General features: G+C 48.2%; 1 protein-coding gene and 1 non-coding gene across 7 annotated transcripts in view; one reads left to right on the top strand and one right to left on the bottom strand.

Moving 5' to 3' along the window:
• Nucleotides 1–23,615, bottom strand: part of MICAL2 (microtubule associated monooxygenase, calponin and LIM domain containing 2) — a 244,115-nt gene that overhangs the window by 210,432 nt on the left and 10,068 nt on the right. For all 6 annotated transcript variants that reach the window (XM_055548613.1, XM_055548615.1, XM_055548614.1 and 3 more), the window contains exon 2: nucleotides 4,497–4,567. The gene's annotated coding sequence lies outside the window, so the exon portion shown is untranslated. The remainder of the gene's footprint in view (nucleotides 1–4,496; nucleotides 4,568–23,615) is intronic.
• TRNAV-CAC (transfer RNA valine (anticodon CAC)) lies at nucleotides 21,164–21,236 on the top strand. The gene has a single exon. It is a non-coding gene; the product is annotated as a tRNA-Val (tRNA).

Below are 23,615 nucleotides of genomic sequence, written 5' to 3' on the forward strand. Positions count from 1 at the left end.
ACAGAGAGGAGGCAACATGGCGCTGGGGAAAGAGCCACTTTGTATCAGGTTTATGATTCCAAGGCTAGGAATCAGGAGACTTGGCTTGCATCTCGGATCCATCTTTAGCTTGCTTTCTGGGTCTGGTTAAGTCATGTCTCTCTGCTTCAGTTTCTTCACCCATAATCAGATGACCTGTAGGTTCTTTTCAGCTTTCATACCTGAAGATTCTCAACCTTAGAGACAGATCCATTCTCCCAACCCTGGCCTTTTTGTGTGTTAGTTGTTTGTCTGAGACATCTCTTAGCTCCCCCTGAGCAGCCTTCCACCAACACCATCACCTTTTCTACTCCAGAGTGTCTGGTACAGACCCTGGCCAGGGAAGATGATGATAAGCTTGGAGCCATGTTTTTACGAACACATCGACTACCCTTTGGTCAAACAACTGGACAGATGTCTTGGGGCATCAAGATCTCTTGTATCCCAAAAAGCTCTAGTCACCTGACCTGACTTGCTCCACTAAGGATTAATCCCACTCATCTCCTATACCAACCTGAATGCCCTAGGTCCCAACACACTTCTGAAAGGTTAGACATTTCTTCCAGGTTGCTTGGCTGGAGTCTAGGGCAACAACAGGCAGTTCTTATCTGCGCTCAGGCATATCTCAGGGTGGGGCAGAGGAGAGGTGGCAATGCTTCAAAGTCCAAGAAAAAAAAAATGCCTACAGAAACAAGCAGAGGAGGTGGCAACCTGTAGGAGAAGTCGGTGCTGATCATGAGGAGAAGCAGAGTGGCCACTGGGGACACAGGAGTCTAGAAGGCTCCTGTAAGATGCCACAACCCTCTGCGCCTCCCTCATTTCCTTAATAAGAAATCTGAGGGCAGGTGAAGTTCTGCAGCTGGCCCATGGCCACGTGGCTAAGCCGTGAACAACCAGCACCAGGTCGTGGGTCTCTGGGCCTCAGCCCGCTCTTTTTTTCCACTTGACTCTGTTGACCTCGAGATCTAATTAGGTTGCTCTAATGAGGCCAGCTGGATCCTCTGCAGATGCCAAGCAACATGACCCAAGTGTCACTCAGGGAAAGAGCAGGCCCAGCAGGTATTTTGATAACTGCCCCCTACCCCCACCCCATGTGTTCCTTCTCATCCCGGACATGGGCTACTGTTCTTTCTCCAGCCCTCACCAGAAAATTCTGGGGAGTCCAGAGGGAGAGTGAGAAAGGAGAGGTGGGCCTAAATAACTAAGATAACCCACAGAAATCTCTCTCTTTCCGTCTAGGGGAGGTTGATGGGGAAGAAGGGCAGGAGGAAATAAAATTTAACCACTGGAAGTCTGACCCGATTAGGCAAGAGTACTCCCCATAAGCAACTAGATGCGTCATCTAAGGGCTGATGACGACAAACGATAGGCTCTGCCTCTGGCAGTCAGATCAGTGCTGGTCAGATCATCTCAGCCTCAGGAGGAGGAAGCTCCAAGCGAAAGACTCAAGGAATTAATTATTCAGTGTCAGTGACCCAGTTCCTGGAGGTGAGGCTGGGTGAGAAGAGAACTCATTGGTTTCTTATCATGGTAAGAAATGCAAATACTTCACAGGGTAGTGTTTCCTTTGCTGCCAAAGAGGATCCATTTACGGTTAAGAGGAACCTACCCCCTAAAAAAGGAAATAACCAAAGTTCACTCATTCAACATATATTTATTGAGTTCCTCTTATGTCCTTGGTCCTTCAGAAATTTGCATATGGTTGAAGCTTAGAAGAGTAGAAAGATGAGGGAATTTATAAACAGGAGGCCTGGGCTATGGCCCAGTTCAGCCCATAGGCAGCTACATTAATGCAGGGCACGTCACAGCTTGTCTAAGTCAAATTCCTCATCTGCAAAGTGGGAGTAAATCCACCTGCCTTTTTATAAAGATGAAATGGTCCTGATGAAATGGAGTATAATGTAAACCTAGGGTGTAAACAATAATGATGTAACACTGTACCCTTTCCCTGTGGAAGTTTATAACCTAGTCATGTTTTGAAAAATAACCCAAGGTACCTATTTGGCAAACACCATATTCTCTGTAATTTGGGCAAAGTGTATGTTTCAACCTGCCAGTGGAGATGAAGCCTGCAGTCAGTCCCAGGCTGCCAGTCTGAATGCCCAGGAAGTTGCAAGAGGGGGCAGGGTAAAACTGGAAAGGGCAGGACCTACCTGGCCCTGTATCATGCCTGAACCAAAGGAATGTTTCAGGAGAGCCCTAAAACTGAGACGGGGGTGAAGACCAACTGGAAGTGTGGTCAGTCAGAAACAAACCAAAAATTCATTTGAGCACAGTAAGAGTAAGCCAGCCAGATATTCACACGCTTCCCTCCCATATACATCTCAGACAATGATGGAATTCTCTGTCCACTGATCGTTTGACCCTCCTCTGTGTGCCCCCTCTACATTCTGTGTTTCTCCAGGAAACAGGAGGGATTCTCAAGTCACAGCAGGCTGGCTAGTCAGGACCTCTCTGCCCAGACACTAAGAACCAGAACAACTTAAAGCAGCTTTCCCCTTGGTACCCTCCTCATGCTGCTGCTTAGGATGTCAGTGTGGACTCCCCTGCAATAACCCTAACCCTAACCTAACCATCCCCATCCACGCCCAAGTGTCCTCAGTGCCCACTAGGCCATGCCTGCCAGCTGCCCTTCCACAAGGCCTCCACCCTGCTCCAGGCTCACCCATCTCCCATCCTCTCTCCACCAGGTTCTTCAGTCCCCCATCTCTGCCCCTGGTCTCACAACCCCAGTGAAACTCCTGGAGGCAGGGCCAGTTTTACTCATGTCTACCTTCCCTCTAACTCTGGGTATTCTGTAAGTTCTTTACCATCCTGGATGAGATGGTTAGATGGCATCACCGACTCAATGGACATGAGTTTGGGTAAACTCCAGGAGTTGGTGATGGACAGGGAGGCCTGGTGTGCTGCGGTTCATGGGGTCGCAAAGAGTTGGACACGACTGAGTGACAGAACTGAACTGAAATATAGATTGATGGTCCCCAAACATTCTCCGATGGCTATACACAGAAGGGAGGCAGAGGAGGAAGGAGGGAATGTGGAGAGAAAGCTAGACTGGAAATCTAGGGCCTGCCTCCCAATTCTGCATTGGACAGCAGTTGGTTATGTAATCTTGAGAAAATATCCTCAGACCAAGCCTCAGTTTCCCTATCAAGTAATGAGGGGTTTGCTCTAAATAACCTCTTGGGTTCTAATTATAAATTTTGCTTGCAGAAACCAGACTAGCCCGGTTCACAGGCGATGTGGGTCCTGGACCTTAACAGCCTACAGTCTGATGGCTCAGTCCTCAATCTCCACGTCTGTAAAATAAACCCCTCCCAGGTTACAAGGCCCCCATGAGACAGAAGATAGGGCTTCGTGAGCTATCAAGCCCTGAAGAAATCTCAGGACCTGAACTTGAGTCAACAGTATCACCCCCTTGCCACGTGCCCAGCCCTGGTGCTGCCCAGCTCAGACAGGAATGTTGGAGGACAGGTCCTTGCTGTCGAGGCTCCTACAGCTGATGGGGAAGATGGACAGCTGGACAAAACTCAGCTCAGCTGATGACACACCTGAGGTCTGAACAAAGTACTGCAGGAGTGGCGAAGGGGCGGCAGCCCCAACTTTGCTCGGGAGAGTGAGGGATGCTTCTCAGAGGGAAAGTGTGTCCCAGATATGTAGACCTGCTCCAGGAATGGTGGGACAGGAGCCAGAGCAGAGAGGAGAGGCAGATAATGAGTGTGGAAAGTGACCAGAGGTGGCCTCAAAGGCCATCGAGAGAGGGATGGGCAGACACATCCCCGAAGAAGGTCACAGGCACCCTTGAAGAGGACAGAGCAGGGGGACAGAGAGTGGAGCCAGGAGAACAATGTGGAGGCTCTTATGCAGTTCACGAGGGTAACGACACCAAACAAGTTATTACTGATGTTCACCTACAGCAAGTCTTCCAGACACTAAGCCTCCATGTACCTGCTGAATCTACAGAAAGTTGTGAACAGATTTGCTCTCCTTAGAATGGAACCCAAGCAGAGGAAGATGCTGTGATCACATTTCCAATTCTTGGACAAATGGTCTACCCTGCTCTGAAGTCACTCCTTGCAGAAGCTGCCCGGCCAGATTCTTTTCTTGGCACAGACCTGGCCCAGCAGGAGGCAGAAACAGCATCAGAGCTGGGAGTGGAGGCAGGATAGCTGAGCTGCTGCTATCACTTAGGGAAAGAGGAACAGAGATTCCATCCACCCGAAGTCCACTGAGTCACACAGGTTTTTCACATCCCCAAACACAACTCAGTCTCAATACCTGCCACCGTCCCTTCTCTGACAGCATAAGAGGGCTGTGCAGCCTTGGACATGGTAGGCAAAAACAGGCATTATTTCTCTCTTCAGAGGAGGTCACGTTCACTTGGGCTTGAAAGAAGAATGCAAGCATCCCTATCCTTCCCAAAGCCAGACCCCCAAGAGCGACTCAATGGCAGAAAAGGACTGACTGCTGTGACTTACTCGATTCTTAGGCATCGTGATGACTGAAGCCAGCTCCTCCCAGGACGAGCCATGCACAGGTTGCCATCTTCCTTTAAAAACAAAGTGTGACAATGAATGTCAAGTAGATTATCTACATTACAGCTTCCAATCTTCTTCCTACCAAAAGGTCCTACATGCTGTATATTTCTCCCTGTAGTAACACTTTACCCAAGAGTTGGGACAGAGAATGTCCCAGATGGACAGTGACTGTCTCTTTGCACTCCAAGTTTTTCATGTGAAGAAAGGAATTATGTCACTTTTGTTATTATCTTTTGTCTGTCACTCTCTGGGCATCCTAAAGCTTATCATACCTCTACACAAAGGCTTGCAGAGAAAATAAGATGGATCTGGAAAAGCATGCCTTTTTTTTTTTTTTTTTTTAATTTTGGCTGGGCTGGTCCTTGGTTGCAGTGCACAGGCTCTCTATTTGTGGTACTTGGGTTTAGTTGCCTCACAGCATGTAGGATTTTAGCTCCTCGACTAGGAATCGAATCCACATCTCCTGCATTGGAAGGCAGATTCTTAACCACTGGACCACCAGGAAACTCCCAAGAATGCTTTGTTAGTTGCTTCAGTAGAAATAGAAAATGCCAGAATTTCTAAGATTAAGACATGAAGAAAGTAATCGAAATGGTGCAAAAACTTGGTAACAAGTCAACAATGTAAAATTTGCCATATTTCCCAAGGTAGAAGGGTCCAAAATTCTGAATAAACTAAGAAGTCATAAAAGTGGACCATCTGATCATGGCTGAGTTTCCTAAACACTATGATTTTGGCTTCCAAGTGATTTGGTTATATCCCCTTTCTTCTGCAGAAACTGCTTCTACACCTGTTTGGAAAATGAAGCCTAGAGTTACAAAAATTCTAAAGATTTACAATTCCAAGTTTCTAAGAGGTTACCTCAAAAGGGCAAACATTAAGACGTATGTAAAAGTTAAGACCAACAAGAGGCAATCCCCACACTCCATGGACATAGGCACTCTTGGCTCAGCAAGGCGGGAGGCCTAATGCCCGCAGAAACACATATGTATTCTCTCTAGTACACAAGGGCTGCATTTAGAGCCTGGGATTTGGGACTCACTGTTCAAAATCCTCAGATAATCAGTGAGAGAAAAGCTACTATTTACTGAGCGCTGGCCATGTGTGGAAGGAGGACTGTTAGAGACCAGACATGCTTTATCTCAGTGGCTCCTCACAGTCAGTAGAGGCTTGGAAAGCAGAAGGCACTTGTCAAGCCCAGGCCTGGCTGGCGAGGTACTCACAGTCTCTCTCCCACCACACTGAGGTGAGAGTTGTCCCAGCACAGCTGTGATGGGCCCGCACACCCAATGGCAGCCACCTGGGCAGAAGTTGCAGTCATCCTTGTCTTCATCTACATTATCAAGCCACACCTCTCCAGTCCCTGGCAGCTGACAAACAGGCTGGCCTGCCTTGGCCACATTCTATCAGCCTGAGCTATAGGCTCCGTGCTGCCGCCTCTAGCCAGAAGTCAGGGGCAGGAGCTCTCCACTTCTCTATTCCCCTGCAGTTTCTGGGTACAGTGGGTGGAGGAGCAGGACACCATGCTGCAGAATTCCACCATTCTCAAAATCAGGTTTGAGAACCAGGGAACTCCCCCGACGCCAGGAATGGAAGCCCCACCCCTGTGGGATGTTGCGGAGACCAACAGTAGGAGACAGGGCCTCTTGGAGGTTTTACTTGGACTGTCTACATGGTTAGATGGAGGTGGGCATTTTGGGACCAGTCCACAAGGGCTAACCACCAGTCGGGCCTGGGCACATGGGCCTGTGCACACGCTTTGATCCAGTCACTCCACGCGCCACCTTGCACCCGCCATATGACCAACAGTCAAACACACTTCAAGCTCTCTTTAGCACCCCTAAATCAGAAGGCCATTTTTTTCCCCTTGAGGGGCCTCAGTTTTCTCATTGGCAAAAGGAAGAACTTGACGTAATTGGTGATTTCCTCATCAAGCATCCCTTATAACTGCCCTCATCCAGAGGCCCTGATTGTTAGAGAGACCTACAAAACTAGCTGATTGTTAAGAGGAGGGAGTGGGATTAAGCTACTGGAAGGCATTACAACAGATGGTTAGCATGTGCTATTTCAGATCCTCCCAGCAACCCAGTGAGGCAGGTAACACAGACACATCACAGACGGCAGAACTGAGGGATGGCCCAGTCTCAATCTGCACCAGCCACGGCAGCCTGGGACTCATGGTGGAGCTGGCTGGAGTCCAGGCCCACACTTGCTCCCTGACACGTTTCCCTTTGTCATCAATCAGAGTGAGGAAACACTCTCTGCTCTCATATTTGCCACCATGCCAATCCCAAACAGAGAAGTATGAAGTCTCCAGGCCCCTGGGAGGGCCTGATTTAGGTGGTGCAGGAAAGGTTTTCGGTGAGCTTGAGTAGCTTCATGGATCCCGAAAGATGTGAGAGGGACTCGGGGGACCTTCCTACTTCCATAGAGTCAGAGTCCCACTGAGGAACCTCAAGAACTTGGAACAGGGCCTGGCAATCCCTGAGTATTTGCTGAATGGAGGAATGAAGACATCCAGAGCTTAGATGCACTGAGGGCTTGTTCAAGAACCCTTCGGTGTGAGTTAGTGTGAGACACACCAAAATCAGCTCAGAACCACAAAGCCAGCCCCTCCATAGTGTGTGCCGCACCCCAACCTCTGGGGACAAAGGACGAAGGCTAGATGCTGAGTCAGAACTGCTCTTCACCCCAAGTACCGGGGGAGCACTTGACAGAGCAAGGAGAATGTCTGAATACAAAGACTGCCCAGCAAAGTGGGCACAAGCTCAGACCCTGGAACCAGGTAAACCTGAATTCCCATCCCGGCTCTGTCACTTTGGTCAGGTGGCCCTAGGCGAGTCACATAATCTCTGCGAGCTTGTTTCTTATCTGAAAGTGGGGATAACGTTAGCACCTACTCCACAAGGCTGTTCGGAAGATGAAATGAGATAACGCCATAAAGGACACAGCCTGGTGTTTAGTTCAAAGTTTGCAACCGAACAACAACAATATATGCTGGAGATGGCATCTGCATCTTGTTGTATTGTCTGCATCAGAGGTGGCAGTTAGGAGCACCTCTGGAGTTCTCTGCTTGGGTTCAGTCCAGGCTCTCCTACTAGCTAGCTATGTGACCTTAGCAAATTGCTTTAACTCTCTGTGCCTCAGCTTCCTGGTGTATAAAATAGGGTTGATTGTAAAGATTAAACGAGTTCTATAAAATCCCATGGATGGAGGAGCCTCGTAGGCTGCAGTCCATGGGGTCGCTAAGAGTCGAACACGACTGAGCGACTTCCCTTTCACTTTTCACTTTCATGCATTGGAGAAGGAAATGGCAACCCACTCCAGTGCTCTTGCCTGGAGAATCCCAGGGACGGGGGAGCCTGGTGGGCTGCCGTCTATGGGGTTGCACAGAGTCGGACACGACTGAAGCGACTTAGCAGCAGCGGCATACATAAAGAGCTTAGAATAACTTTTGGCTCAAAGTAAGCACTCAATAAAAGTTCATCTTATACTTAATTATTAATATTTCTAGCATCCTTCTAGCTTTGCTCCAATAATAGATTCCATCCCATCCATCCCTCAGCAGCCTAGAAGAAAAGCATGGGGCTCAGGATAGGTTCATCAGAGTATCTTTCTTTCTTGGCCACATTCTTAGGTATAAAGTGTGTGCAGGCACTCCACACTGGGTCAATCCAATCTAAAAAATCCTGGGGAAAGCCTGATCCTCTTGGATCACATGCAGGACTGTGTGGGGTCAGCTGGGAGCTGCCTGCCGACTCAGACTGAGTAGGGGATGCTGGTCCAGGGATGCTGGATATCACCTGTTCTCTTTCTGGGGTTGAATTCTGCAGTGCATCCTTTGAGTTTCTGTACCTCTGCTAGAACCTTCCAGTGTATTCCATTTTGCTTAAGCTCTTTCAAGTTGGGTTTCTATCACTTGAAACCCAAAGAATCCCCACTAACAGCAGCAGTCAACAATTGGCTGCTTTATCATCACTAAATCCCACCCACACGCTCACTGAGACCCAGGCAGCCAGGAAAGAGCAAACATGGGCAGTAAGGCATCCCCACAAACTGAGGTGACAGGAGCTGCCCACAGCACTTGGACCCACACCCTTCCTGGGAGAGGGAGATGCTGGAACCAAAAAGAGGAATAGCCCAGCCCTGCAGCCCTGGGCTGGGAACCCAGCCTCAGATGTGGGTCCCACTTGCCATGAGCAATAGGAAAAGGAAAGAAGAGAAAGAAGGAGACAGCTTATTTGTACTGGCTTCACAGTGATACAGGAAAACATCCGGGCAGCTACTTCAAACAATCCCTTTAGAGGGCAAGTGAGGGAAGAAAAATTAGCTTGTCTGAGCCCTTAAATGACTTTTGCTGATATGATTGCATCTAACTTTCACACAGCCCTAGGATCTGGATGCTCATGCAATCCATTTTCCAGGTGAGGAAGCTGAGGCTTAGAGAGATCAGTAACTAACTGGCTGAGGTCACACTGGTAGCGCCTGCTGCGTGCGGTACCCCTCATGCTGCCTCCTCAGCACTCTCTGATCCCTGAGCCTGAGGCTTCCTCTTCCTCCAGGCTCATCTGCTGCCACTCACACCTGTGTTCAGACCCAGCCAAGGGATACAGGATACACCGCAGCCCCCCCATCTACAACCAGCCTCCACCCCACCCAGAGACAGGCCCCCAGGCACTGACAGGACAGGCAGCATATTGGCCCTTTCCTTCTCTGAGCATCAGTTATTTCAGTCTCCAAGAGCTCCAGTGCGATGCTAACAAGACAGCATGTATCCATGGGTTTTAAACAGGATATACATGTCAGAATCCCATGGAGATTTTTTTTTGGGTGGGGGTTGCTTTTTTCTGTCACTTTTCTCAAGAGATTCTGACTCCACAGGTACAGCTACAGCGCCTGACACACAGCATGGGCTGAACAATATTAGTAAAGACTTTGTCTCATGTTCTTGCCACCTCCTGGGCCAGCACCCAAAGGGAATCTATTCTTGTACCTCCAGGACTTCTAGCAGCACCCTCTTAGTTCTCTCCAGGGAAAGATGCTCCACCTCCACATGTGTTTTAAAGAGTTTTAGAGAAACCAAAGCAAAAACCAAACCCTGGCCTGGTAGCAAAAACAAAGAATCAAAACGCACGGGTCACCTCCTTCACCTCCTGCAGCATTAGCCGCGGGGTGAACACATGAACCAGCACGCACAGCAATCTTCTTCCACAGGTCCCTGGGAGCTCAATGCCAAGGTCTACACAGACGTAAACTAAATAACCAGTTGGCATGAGGACTATGCAGACACAAACATCAGCTGGTACCAAAGGAGACTCAGCTGGAGAAGGAAGTGGCAGCTTCCAAAGTTTGCTGGAGAAAAACTGAAAACCATGATCTAAGATGATGTGAAAACCATCCTGACTACAATAATGTCAAGAAGAGCAGCAGCCTTGTCAGGGCCCCAGTTGCACCCACGGGTATTGGGTAGTTCAGTAAGCCATTCCTGAGGGCCCTCACCCACTGACCCTCGCAGGACACACACTTCACAACGCCACAGGCCACCCAGAGCTTGCTTGCCAGCTACCAGCTTTCCTGTTGCTTTCCAGCAGCTGGGTTTAGGCAGTGGCTGCCCAGTCATGGGGGATTATCCAGGCATGTATTTCCCTTACTTTTCTTATTCGTTTCAAAGTTTATTTTCTGCTATTTAAAAATAAATACATTAATTAAAAGGAGTGGACTGATTTGCCCTCAAGGGATGAATTGGTTTCCCTCCTCCCTGACTGGGTGCAATAAGGCACCATGCCCTGCCTGGTATTGGAATGGTATGCAGTATACTGGCAGGGACCTGTAGACAAGCTGGATCAGCTAGACATCTGAAAGGGGATGGAACGCTTGAGTGGGTCCTATTTCCTGCCCTCCTGGTTCCCATCAAATCAGCCAGGAAGAATCATTTAATAAACATTTGCTACGTTTTCTGGCTAAGACTGTGAAAAATACCAAAAAGCAGGGGACTAGGGGTCTGAACTTGGGAAGCAGGGACAGCTGGCACTTGGGCTTGGAAGTGAGCCTCACTGCATGCATATCCTGAGACCTTGGGGCAATGATGTCTACCTTATAAAGCTAGGGTGTAGATTAAATAAAATAATACATGTCAAATAGTTAACAAAGGCTGCCGTGTATCAGCCATTTACTATGAGCCAGGAATCGTGTGCTAAGTGCTTTGTGTGGATTATTTCACCAGATCCTTACAACTTGCCTGTGAGACAGGCACATCCTCAAGTTCAGATGAGGAAACTTAGAGAAATCAAAGCATCTACCCCAAATGACACAGTTCATAAGAATCATAGCTAGAACACACACCCAGACCCACCAGACTTCAAAGTCCCAGTCTCTGCTCTGCTGCCTGTTGACAAGTGTTCAAAACACATTACATAACATGTAAATGCCAAACTGGGGGCTGCTGGCTCTCCACCCAGGAGGCATATGGAAAAAAGAGGGGGAGTTTTGGCTTAAAGAGTTTAGGAAACCTTTCTGAAGTAGGCAGGGCTAAATCTTAGCCTTCAAGGGTGAGGCTGGAGAAAGACCAAGAAGTAAAGGAAAGCACCTCAGACCATAAAAGCAAAGAGCTGGAGGCAGGGATGAGCCAGGCAGGTAGGCAGTTTGACCAAGTTGGAGAACAAGAGAAAGAGGGACTGCTCTGAGCAACGGATGGGCGCCAGAGCCATTATCTTGGTGGCCGTTCTTTCTGGGATCTTTCTCACCCTCACTCCAGAGGCACGCCTGTGACTGTTCCTTTGGTCACACAATAATCATGGAGGAAATAAAAGAATCACGATTATAAAGGCCCAATAACCCCTCTTTCCCCAAAGCAGGCTTAAAACCCAACTGGAGGAGCAGGTGTTTTTGCCAATTCCCAGCCTATGCTGCTGTGACGACCTGCCAGATCCAGATTCTAGCCTAAGCTCCAGGACACTAGGAATCTGAACACGGCATAAGCACCTATGTATCACCACCACCACCCTGACATTTAAGGTTCCCAGGAAGGAGAAGGTGGCACAGGTCCCAGGCTGTAGCAGATAACTCTTCATGGCAGAGTCCCTATCCCACTGGACTTCGTATTCCCAGGACATGGTAGGTACTTTCTCAATAACCTGGACCAAATGGTAAATTCTGCTTAGGGAACAACCCTACAGTTGGCTAAGTGTGGATTATAGTCCATCCTGGAGCCTGGGGTTTAGGTTCACCTTAGCTGAAAAGACCATTTGCCTGTTCACCTCCGGGAAAGGAAGTGTCCCCCGCCTCCAGGAGTGTCTGCTTTGGCCCCCAGCAACCCCGTGCACCCTGGACATGGTTCTGAACTCCACACCTAGTGCCTGCTCTTCCCCCTGGGCCAAGCCATGATGCCAGCCTCCTCCACTTCCGAGTACAGGTTCCCCCCTAACCCCTAGACCCCCCAGCCTGGGCACTGAGCTCAGTGTCTGTCCTCAGGCACTGCTCCAAATGCCGAAAGCTACAATGCCCTCCCACTGTCTCAGCTCCTGATCAAGCCCAGCCCAGGCCTCGGACCCACAGAAAAGGTAGAACAGGGCTGAGATGATTTAAGCAACTCTGATCATTGGCTTAGCACAAGCCATCATCATGTGCTTTTTTAGAAATAACAGGACCTGGAGGAGGGAGAGGATAAAACTGTAGAAAGGTGTGTTAGTCACATCTCCACCCCACCTTCCTCCAGAGAAGAGCAAAGGGGAAATGAGGAAAGGGCTTTGTGGGAATGGTCAATTCCTGAGTCTCCAGGTGGGGGCACCTGGGATGGGCAGGGGCAGTTGTGTCATTATCTTCCACCGGCCAGTCTGTGGGTAAATTACTTTAACTCTGAGGAGTCACGGTCTCCTTATCTATTAAATGGAGATAATAACCAATGACCATACAAGGATGACTGTGAAGACTGAGCAAGCTGTAAAGTGCCCTTAGAAATGGCAGACATTTCCCACAGTCTTGGGAGGCGGGGGCTTCAAGTAAAATATTCGACTGCAAGGGGAAACGGGAAACTGGGAATCCATTCTATTTGGCAAACCTTCTAGACAAGGCACATGTCTTCAGGGATGTCAAAAACATTGATTGAGACCTATTTCCTGGTCTCACACACTCACTGTCTAGTGAGGGGAAAGCTCCACCCACATCTGTACCATAAGGCTAACACGTGTTACTGGCCGGATTGTGTGGAGAGGATGGGACATTTCATTCTGGCCTCAGAATTTTGGAGGCTTTAAAAAATAATATTATAATAATTATTAGCGTAATATTTTCTTTGTGAGTGCTTGCTATGGGCCAGGCACCTCTAAGTATTTACATGGCCCACCTCATTTATTTCTCATAAAAAGCCTATGAACTGGTTCACAGATGGTAAAACTGAAGCACAAAGCAATTCACTTCTTTCTTGGCCTCATGCAACTGGTAAATGGTGGAACTGGAATCTGAACCCATCAGACTGCTCCTCTAGCACACAAGGGGCGTAGTCAACCTAGACAGGTCTCAGAGACTCTCTGCAGCTGAAAGGCCCTGATAAGGCCTGCAGGGATGAGTCACTGAGGCAGGGCACCGACTCACTCATGGCCTCTCCTGCTCCTGGGCAGCTCTGACCGCTGCCAGGGCCTCCGCTCTGAAGCTGCCCCGGTCTGTTCAGGAAGTTTGGCCACAGCTCTGTACCCCCTAAGGCTCCATGTGGACACCAAATACCACGGGAGATTGATGTAAGAAACTGTATGTCAATGTACATTTGCATAATGGCTCATTTATGAAGTAATTTGTGCTTATTGCAAAAGGTAGTCAGAGGGGGGAAAATTTGCAAATTCAGGCTCCGCCTCTTACTCAGCTATGTGACCTCAGGCAAATCTAAGCCTCTCTGAACCTCAGCTTCTTCATCAGTAAGATATGGTTAGCAGTTCTCATTTCAGGCAGTCGTTTTAAAGAAGAAAGGAGGAACATGTCTACTGTAGCACCTGGCACACCATAGGCTTAATACATTGGGATGAATCAGACGACTTAATAAAGGATTTCCATTGGAAAATCATTTTTTTCCCACAACATTTGGTGGTAACAATAGTACTTTTAACTAGTATTCACCGGTCACTAAGTTAAATCCGTTACTGGCATTCTCTCATTTAATCCTTAAAAGCATCACTTTCTTCAATTGGTGTAGCTTTAGGACAACAAAAAGAATATGTCCAACACATTAATTTTACTCATACATGGGGAGAGAGAAATAGACTGTACAGATAATAAACTGTGATATACAAACTTCCTATACGACAGGTACTGTTTTACAGATATGGAGCTTGAGGCACACGGAGAAGGCAATGGCACCCCACTCCAGTACTCTTGCCTGGAAAATCCCATGGATGGAGGAGCCTGGTAGGCTACAGTCCATGGGGTCGCACAGAGTCGGACACGACTGAGCGACTGCACTTTCACTTTTCACTTTCATGCATTGGAGAAGGAAATGGCAACCCACTCCAGTGTTCTTGCCTGGAGAATCCCAGGGACAGGGGAGCCTGGTGGGCTGCTGTCTATGGGGTTGCACAGAGTTGGACACGACTGGAGTGACTTAGCAGCAGCTTGAGGCTCAAAGAGGTTAAATAACTTGCCCAAAGTAACTCAGCCATGATTCTTAACGTTCTACTATACTAAAATAATGAAAGGAAAGTGACAGCAAGAATGTGTAAGTCTCATATTCTAACAGCTTCGGGGATTGGCGTCACCCCCAGAACCTGAACCCTGTCATCATCCCTCTTCTGCCAGTGTCCACTCTCACCCTCACCCCAGTGCCATGGCTTGCTCCCTAGCTCTGCCCCACCACTCCTAGGCAGGAAATGTCAAACCAATGGGCTGTTTTAGGCCCTGGTCCTCTTCTGGAATCTCAGCCTCTCAACCAGCCTCTCTGCCTCAGTCCCCTATATCCTATCCTCTACAAAACCACTGGGGACATCTTCCCATACACTCCTCTACTCAAGAATACTCTAAGGCTCCCTGCCGCCTAGAACTGAAGACCCCAATGGGTTGAAGAGGATCAATAAAGGATTCAGAGTCCCAAGAAGATCTGTCTGGAGTAGTCTCCTTCTCTTTGGCCCCAGACTTCTCACTTGCTGGCTTGTAAGTCCCAGAACAGGGCGAGTCAGCAAGGCTTTTCCTGACCACTCTATTTAAACTTACAGCACTCCCCGACTGCTTCCCTCTACCTGCACCCAACACACCCTCGCTTCCTGCCTGCTTTAGTGTTCTTCAACCACCTCTCATCACCTGGTCTCACACATTTTAAGTCTTTACTCTCTCTCCCTCCCTCCTAGAATAGAAGTCCCATATGGCAAGGGATTTTACCTTCTTTCTTTTTCCCTGCTGTAACTTCAGCACCTAGAACTGTTTCTGGCACAAAGAACTCATAAGCGCTTCCCTGGTGGCTAGTGGTAAAGAATCTGCCTACCGACACAAGAGACATGAGTTTGACCCTGGGTTGGGAAGATCTCCTGGAAGAGGGGATGGCAACTCACTCCAGTATTCTAGCATGGAAAATCCCAGGGACCGAGGAGCCTGGTGGGCTACAGTCCCTGGCATTGCAAAGAGTTGGACATGACTTAGTGACTAAATAATAACAAGAACTCATAAATAACTGAATGAATAAACATTTAAAATGCCTCTAAGAAGCAAGTGTCCAAACAAAACAATGGTGGGGGTATGCCTAGTGTTTCTGGCCTCCTCTTTGCTCCTGAGAACATTTCTGGAAGACACACGAGAGATGCCTCGATTAAAATGTCTAAAGGCCAAAGTCTTCCCAGGATTTACAAGAGTTCCCTGTAAGACCCTGGGCCCTCATCCTCCCATTCCTTTTCTGAACTTTTACACACATACACACCTCTCTATCCATTATACTGAAAGCAGTCAGCATCCATCCTAAACTCCTCTGCCAGCCTCATCTCTGAGTCCCACCTTCAAGCCAGGCGATTCCCCTCCTGGACACCTCTAGAGATGCTCTCATCTTCCTCCCACTTATCCATCTGTACTTTACCTACTCTTGAAGATAATACCAAATTCAGCCGCATCTGCTTCCACCTCCTCCAGGAAGCTTTCCAGGCCCTCTCCAGCCTCCAGAAAACACTCCCCCACACCCACTGCTGTTTCCACCAGTCACAAGGAAATTAGTCATGAACTACTTTGTCACTTGCCTGCTATGACTGAGCTGAACTGTTACCAAAATCTGTTCATTTAAAAAACAAAACAAAACAAAAGTGTGTCTTGTTTTCCCAAGAATACTGTGAAGGCTTTGGCAGGAGAAGCTGAGCCTTAACCATATTGTCATCCACATGGCACAGGGCCTGGGGCACACAGTAGGTGCTAAATGTATGCTTTTTAATTAACTGCCCAACATAAGCAAGTCACCGTCCCAATCAGGTCACTTCCTCAATTATAGGTACCTGGACTAGCTTCTCCCAATGCCCTGATTTCTTTCTTCAGGGCCTGCTCTGACCTTGGTTATCTGCAAACCCAGTCATGCGCTTGTGTTCAGACACTTTCTAATCACACACACCCATGCACTAGGCAGATGAGGATGTCCAGGAAAGAAACGATATGTAAAGTCCCACAGGTCTGGAAAAGGAAAGGACATAGTTGTTCCAGGCAAACCCAGACATTCAGTGTTTCAGTTTCTTCAAATAACAGAGGAGAAAACAAAACAAACAAACAAAAAAATACATAGTAAAATAAATTTTAAAAATAAATAAAAAAACAAAACATGATGTTTTAGGTGACTTACCACAGAAAACCAACACTCGAGGCCCAGGTGCACCTTCTGAGTACCAGCTCTAAGTAAACTGAGATTAGAACAAAAGGCAGAAAAATGTAAACTGAGACTAGAACAAAAGGCAGAAAAATCTCAAGCTACTTCTGAGCTTGGAGAGATGAGACTCAGGGAGGAATGGAGGGGGCCCTCTGTGCTGCAGAATCTCTCTGTGCTGGACCCATGCCGGATCCAGGGAAGGGTCTCCTGGTGTCCTCGCTGTGAGTAAGTGAGCTGTGACCAGCCCGCTCACACCTAAGGAAGCAGGCACACCTGGGAGCAGAAGCCAGCATGCCAACTCAACCAGCTGTCATCCTCTATCTACAGCTCGCCAATCAGGACTCCCAGATTATCTATGCTTTTTAAAATTTTGAATGGCAAACACTTCACTGGGTTCAAAGAGTACAGATATATCCAGGAAATGTGCCCCTCCTACTCCCGTCACATCAACCCAGTCTGTCCCTGTTCTGAAACAGGTAACTCGGGTTATCAGCGGCTTGTGTCTCATCCCTGATGGTGTTTATGTACATACATGCAAACAGAAATATGTATTCTTTCTTATGGGGGGCAGACTACACACATCCCTATGCCTAGCTTTTCTCTTTTAAAGGAATGAACTTGGACTAGGACAGTGAGACAGAGGATCTCTACACAACGAAAAAGAGGTGAGTCTACGTGAAAGTCCCATGAAACAAAAAGACATTCAGGAGGACATGTGTGCGAGGAGAGAGGGCTGAGGGAATACTCCAGAGGACAGATGTGTGAGGAGCAAGGGCTGAGGGAATATTCTAGAGGACAGCTGTGAGAGGAGAGAGGGCTGCGGGAATATTTTAGAGGACCAGTGTGAGAGGAGAGAGGGCTGAGGGAATATTCTGGAGGACCAGTGTGTGAAGAGAGAGGGCTGAGGGAATACTCTGGAGGATAGGTCTGTGAGGAGAGAGTGCTGAGGGAATATTCTAGAGGATAGGTATGTGAGGAGAGAGGGCTGAGGGAATACTCTGGAGGACCAGTGTGTGAGGAGACAGGGCTGAGGAAATATTCTAGAGGATAGGTATGTGAGGAGAGAGGGCTGAGGGAATACTCTGGAGGATAGGTCTGTGAGGAGAGAGTGCTGAGGGAATATTCTAGAGGATAGGTATGTGAGGAGAGAGGGCTGAGGGAATACTCTGGAGGACCAGTGTGTGAGGAGACAGGGCTGAGGGAATATTCTAGAGGATAGGTATGTGAGGAGAGAGGGCTAAGGGAATATTCTGGAGGACCAGTGTGTGAAGAGAGAGGGCTGAGGGAATACTCTGGAGGATAGGTCTGTGAGGAGAGAGTGCTGAGGGAATATTCTAGAGGATAGGTATGTGAGGAGAGAGGGCTGAGGGAATACTCTGGAGCACCAGTGTGTGAGGAGACAGGGCTGAGAGAATTCTCCCGAGTACTCGTGAGAGAGGTGACTGAGGTTAAAGGTCCAGTCACCGCAGGCACTACTGCCTTGGCATGACCCTAATCCCAAGTCAGCCGATGAGAGCCCTTGGGGTCGCTGGGCAGGCAGTGGCATCTACCATTCTGTTGGCATTAAAGCCCCACTGGCTAAAAGCTCCAATCAGCCTCGCTGAGCTCTTCACCTTCAAGAAGAGAGAGGAAGCGTCTACAGGAGAGGGACTAACCTAAGTCCCATGGCAGCGACTGAATGGGTACTGACCACGGGGGACACAGGAAGGAACTGTGGAGGAAAAGCAATCATTTCCTCTGGAACTTGGGAGGGACCGAGAAGGGGAAGTTGGGTCTGAGACTCTAAGGAAACAGACTTTAAATTGCTGAAAGAATAGGAGGGCTCTGGAACCTGAGATTGAGGAAGTAAATGATTCTGATGCTCTGAAATGCAATTCTAACTGTGCAGCGGAGGATGGGGGAAGGACAAAGGGGAGTGAAGACAATAAGGCACAGAGAGGGAGGGGCAGGAGGGTGAGGAGGACAGGGAGGGCAGACAGGGCTTTTTAGGAAGCAGGCAGCTCACCATTATGCTTCAGAGCTGGACCTGGTGGCAACCTGACTGGATACGAACTCCCCCTCCCGCTCCTAGCTGTGAAATCTGGAGACGTCAGTGAACCCTCTGCACCTTAATTTCCTCGTTAGTAAGTGAGGATCATGAGGGTATTTCTCTAATGGGGCTGACACAAGAATGAAGTGAGGGCTTCCCTGGTGGCTCAGCAGTTAAAAAAATCTGCCTGCCAATGCAGGAGACTCAGGTTCGATGCCTGGACCAGGAAGATCCCACATGTTGTGGAACAACTAAGCCCAGGAGCCCCAAACTACTGAGCCTGTGCTCTAGAGCCCAGGAGCCGCAACTACTGAGCCCATGTGTGCTCTGCAACTACCAAACCCTCCCTAGAGCATGTGCTCCACAGCAAGAGAAGCTACCGCTAGGAGAAGCCCGCACACCACAACGAAGTTACCCCCCCACCCACTGGCCACAACTAGGAAAAGCCCAAATGCAGCAACAAAGACCCACAACAGCCAAAAATAAAATAAATAAATAATGTGTTTTCAAAAAAAAGGGATGAAGTGAGTTAGTGTTTACAGAGCCCTCACACGGTGCTGGCATGTGAGTGTGAGAGAATGGAGCCACGTGGTCACACACGGAACCTTGACAAGGTGAGTTGCTGAAAAGCACAGGCCCCATCACTGGGAGAAGGATGTGAACCCAAAGAACCCCCCGAGACAGCCTCCTCGCAGACCATGAACCAGAGGAGGACAGTCTGAGATGAGCTGAAGCTGCACAACATGCCCAGACCACAGGAAGGGCTGGTGGTCATCTTGAGCCAAGAGGTCCAGAGGTATCAAGGGACCCTGGCTCCGACTCTGGGCACACAATGGCCCCTGTTGAAGAGAGCTATCCTTAGACTGACACGCCAAGATCCAACACTGAGATGAGAAAGGGTAGTGGGTGGGGGAAGCCTGGAGTTTTAGGAAAGGATATTTAGATAATTTCAATGCCATCCACCCCCCTGGTTGGCCTGGAGCACTGGAAACTCTGGCAGGTGAGACCACTGAACTGCACCTATGAGGGCACTCTGGGGACACCTGAAAGCAGTCCCAGAGCCCTCTGGGAACTGAGAGCACGTGATGTCAAGGAGTGTCCATGCCTTTCTGTGATAGGATACTTGACAGTTGGTGGAGAATTACGATAGATTTGGCATAACTAGATCCAAAAAGGCATCTGGCTAGAGGTCAGGAAAGCAAAAGGCAGAGACTGAGGCAGGGGTCCCCAAGCAAGCCGATGAAAGATCATGTCAGGAGGGGAGGACTCTAGCAGAGGGTTCTCTGCTAATAAGCATTTTACTGGCAATTTGGGCAATGCTAGGGAAAGCACATTAAACAGGATCCTGAAAGAGCTCAAGTGAAAGGGTTGCACAGAATTTAACACACTGAAATTTAAAAGAAATGTTTGTTCTGAATCAGATTGGAGGAGGCTTGCACTTAAATTCTAAAGAACATGTTAGGGCTTTCCCTGGTGGTCCAGTGGTTAAAACTCTGCGCTTCTACTGTAGGGGGTGCAGGTTCAATCCCTGGTTGGGGAACGAAGATCCCACATGCCCTGTGGTATAGCCAAAAAACAAATAAATTAAAAAAAAAAAAAAAGATATCTTTAAAAAAAAAAAATAATAAAGAACATGTTAAGGACAGAGGAGAAGCAGTTTAGCAATACCCCATGTTAAAAAGATCTGGTCAGGAGAATTCCATGGCGGTCCAGTGATTAGGACTATGCAGTGGGTACAGGTTTGATTCTGGGTTAGAGAACTAAGATTCTGTTAAGTCGTGTGGTACAGCCAAAAAAAAAAAAAAGATTTTGTCAGGAGTAATATCAGTGAGTCAAAAATGTAAAGTAGTTGCCAGAAAAACTGATGCAATCTTGGGCTGCATTAAAAGAAATAGAATGGCCTGAATTAGGGAGGGGATACCTGCCTTCCTCTGCTGTGGTCACACCACACCATGAATATGACAGCTGGTCTGGGCACTAGCCTTGCTGTATTAGAAGGATACAGACAAAAATGGAGTTTGTTCAGAGAAGAACCACAGGAAAACACCCGAACCCACATCAAGGGTTGTAAATCTGGAAGAAAACTCAGGAGAGGACAAGAGGGCTGTCTTTAAGTATCATATTTTACTTATTAGGAGATGTGCATTTGTTTCAGTTACAGAATGTCTGAAAGCAGAATTATCTTATAACACCCCAGCATCTAATGGTCTCTAGGCCAGAGTGCAGCTGTGGCATAGTTCTCATTGCCTCATTGCCACTACCATATGGAAACTTGACTATTATTCCCCGTGACATGTCTGGACAACTGCAACCCTCAAACTTCAGGAGCCAGAACATTCAAGGACCATTTGAGGAAGAAATGTGAGTCCTAGAAAAAAGAATTCCAAAGACAATCGAGATTAAGAAATACATCACCACTTCACCAGAAATATAATATGTCAAAAAAAAAAAAAAAAAAAGAACACATTGATAACTCTGAGTCAAAAAGTGATTTGAGAGATTTGGATTCCAAAAGTGAAGACATTTTCAAAATGCTGTAACTAATTTCTTTTCCTTTTTATGTGGATGCAAGAGTGATATGCACAAAAAACCTATATCTAAAATCTAAGAGAATTCTTTCAGTAAATATAAACATTTTAAGTGATAACAAAGCATTGTTCTTCAGTTTAACTGGAAGTACTTTCTATTTCTTACAGGTTCATAAGAGAATGGTATATCTTACAATCAACAATATCACCGATTTGATTTAAAAGACAGTGTCTGGGGACTTTCTTGGTGGTCCAATGGCTAAGACTCTGCAATCACAATGCAGGGGGCCCAGGTTCAATCCCTGGTCAGGAAAACTAGATCCCACATGCTGCAACCAAGAGTTCATGTGCCACTAAAGATTCTGTATGCAACAACTAAAAAAAGATTGCACATGCCACAACTGAAAAAAAAAAAAAATCCTCTAGCTGCAATGAAGACCTGATACAGCCAAATAAATATATATATATATATATATATATATATATATATATATATATATATATAAAAGTATCTGAAGAGCTTTCAAATGGGAGAGAGACTAGAGTATCCTTCTCTATGATTCCAAGGAGGAAGATCTAGGCCCAGATGCCAGAAGCTATAGGGAGCCAGGAGGGGGTATAGGAGGCTCTGTCCAAAGATGGAATGGGTCACCTCTGAGGCAAAACCCAGGCTGGACCACGCTGGGGAAACCAAGCACCCATGTGACAGTCCTGTGGTCCTAAGGTCTGACAGAGAAAACTCACCACAAAGAGAAAGGCAACCCGTCTTTCTTTGTTACCCACCTACGTGCTTAGCTCAGTTATTCTCTTAAAAAGTCACCACTTAAAAGCCATTTAGGAAACAGCGCTGAATGGGGGATCTGAAGCAGAGTGGAACACGGCCCGCAACTGTGTTCTCAGACTCCAGTGGGCCAGCCTGGGGCCACCTACATGCCTGCTATGTGCCGGGTGTGTGCCAGCTGTGTTACATACCCTGCCCAGTTAATCCTCACGGCCCGCCGTGAGACAGGCACTGTCACCCCCATCTTACAGAAGAGAAACCTGACACTCAGAGAAAGTCAGAGGCTTTACCAAGGTGTTACTGCCACTCTGAAAGCCATGGTCAGTCCGTGACAACATGCTTCAAATACAGGGACCTCCAAAAGTTTTGACTGGCAGAATGAATGGAGTGCTCAGCTGAGCAATCGATGAATGAACCAACTTGGCCTCATACTGGCAGCACAGATGCTAGGAGAACAAAGAAAGAGGAAAGCTGTCTCAGCGTTCCATCCCCACCCTCTATCAGAAGCTCCCACAAGCACAAAACTCATGCCATTTGCTCGCTGCTGAAGCAATTTATTCCAACACATAAAGCAACGGTGTTTCTGAGACGTCTATGGCAGAGAACAGGTGCCAGCAGCTCTGCTCAAATGTCAAAGCTGTAAGCACACCAGGTTGCCATGCCTCCCACCTGCCAGGTTAACACTGGAGCGGGCAGAAGCTGAGCTCAGCTTTTGTCCCCTCCCAGGGCCAGGGTGTCCAGAGGGCTGGAGATTCAGCCAACTCCCCGCCCTATATGATCCAGTTGCCTGGAGACATCCAGTCCAGTTCCAGGCCGGCCGGCCAGCAGGCCCAGGCTTCCTCCTCCACTGGGGAGAACAACTCAAAGTGGGCACCAGATACCAGAGCAGCACCCACCTGAAGGGGATAGTCAGGGGCTTATGAGACCGTAGAAGAGGAGAATCAAGTCATTTCTGATGATGACCCACAGTGCGCCGCGAGCAGGTGACATCTGTGGAAATGATTCCAATGAAGGAGGAGGGGATCATGGAGGTCCTTGCCCAGGCCAGCTGTGCTGCCTCAGCCATGTGCAGGCACGTAACACCTTCTCTTAATCCATGGGTACCCACTTCCAGGGGTTCAGCACCCATGACTCCTCTATGCATCCCCCTCAGGCTGACCCTGAGGGAGGAGACCTCCTGTAGTAATGGTGGGTGAAAAGTAAGGGCAATTACAATTGTTCTACAGCAGACAGAGCCACCGAAGCACAGAACAGGCACACTGGGGGCACAGAAAGTGATAGATGTCCCATATTCTAAGACCCTAACTGAGGCATTCCAAATGGGCTGCCTTCCTGATCCACTGAAAGACGGGGGTTGCCCATACTGACCCCTTCACACAGAAGACGGTGAGGCAAAAGCTCAGACAAGGCCTTAGTCGGGCCCAGACTTAAGCACCCCTCGACCCTTCTGTTCCCCAGCCCCCACCACCTTCTGGTCAGAGTACCTGTCCAGCACATGGAGGGCAGCGCAGACCTCCTAAGAGATTCCCCACCCCTGATTCTCACATAGGCTTATCTTGCACAACCTGATCGGCCTGAAGGAGCACTCTGACCGTCCCTTTCCAATAGTTCCCACTGCCTGCAGGGTTAGGGCCATACTCACCCCTCTCACCAGTACTCAAGGCTAGCCTGATTCTAGCCTCAGCTTCCACAGTTCCCCCAGGCAGCCCCCACATTTCTACCACGTGACATCCTGAACATACCCTTATGTTTCCACATCTCTTTGCACTCTACCTCTCCCCATCTCTGCCTATGAAATCCTATCTTTCAAGGCCCATCTCAATGACCAACTGCCACCTCCTCCAGGAGGTCTCCCCTGACTCCCTCACACTGCGACTGTCTAATGCAACATTCCAAGCTCTTATCTTGATGT

Source organism: Bubalus kerabau, chromosome 15 (assembly GCF_029407905.1).
Source record: "Bubalus kerabau isolate K-KA32 ecotype Philippines breed swamp buffalo chromosome 15, PCC_UOA_SB_1v2, whole genome shotgun sequence".
Lineage (NCBI taxonomy): Eukaryota > Metazoa > Chordata > Mammalia > Artiodactyla > Bovidae > Bubalus > Bubalus kerabau.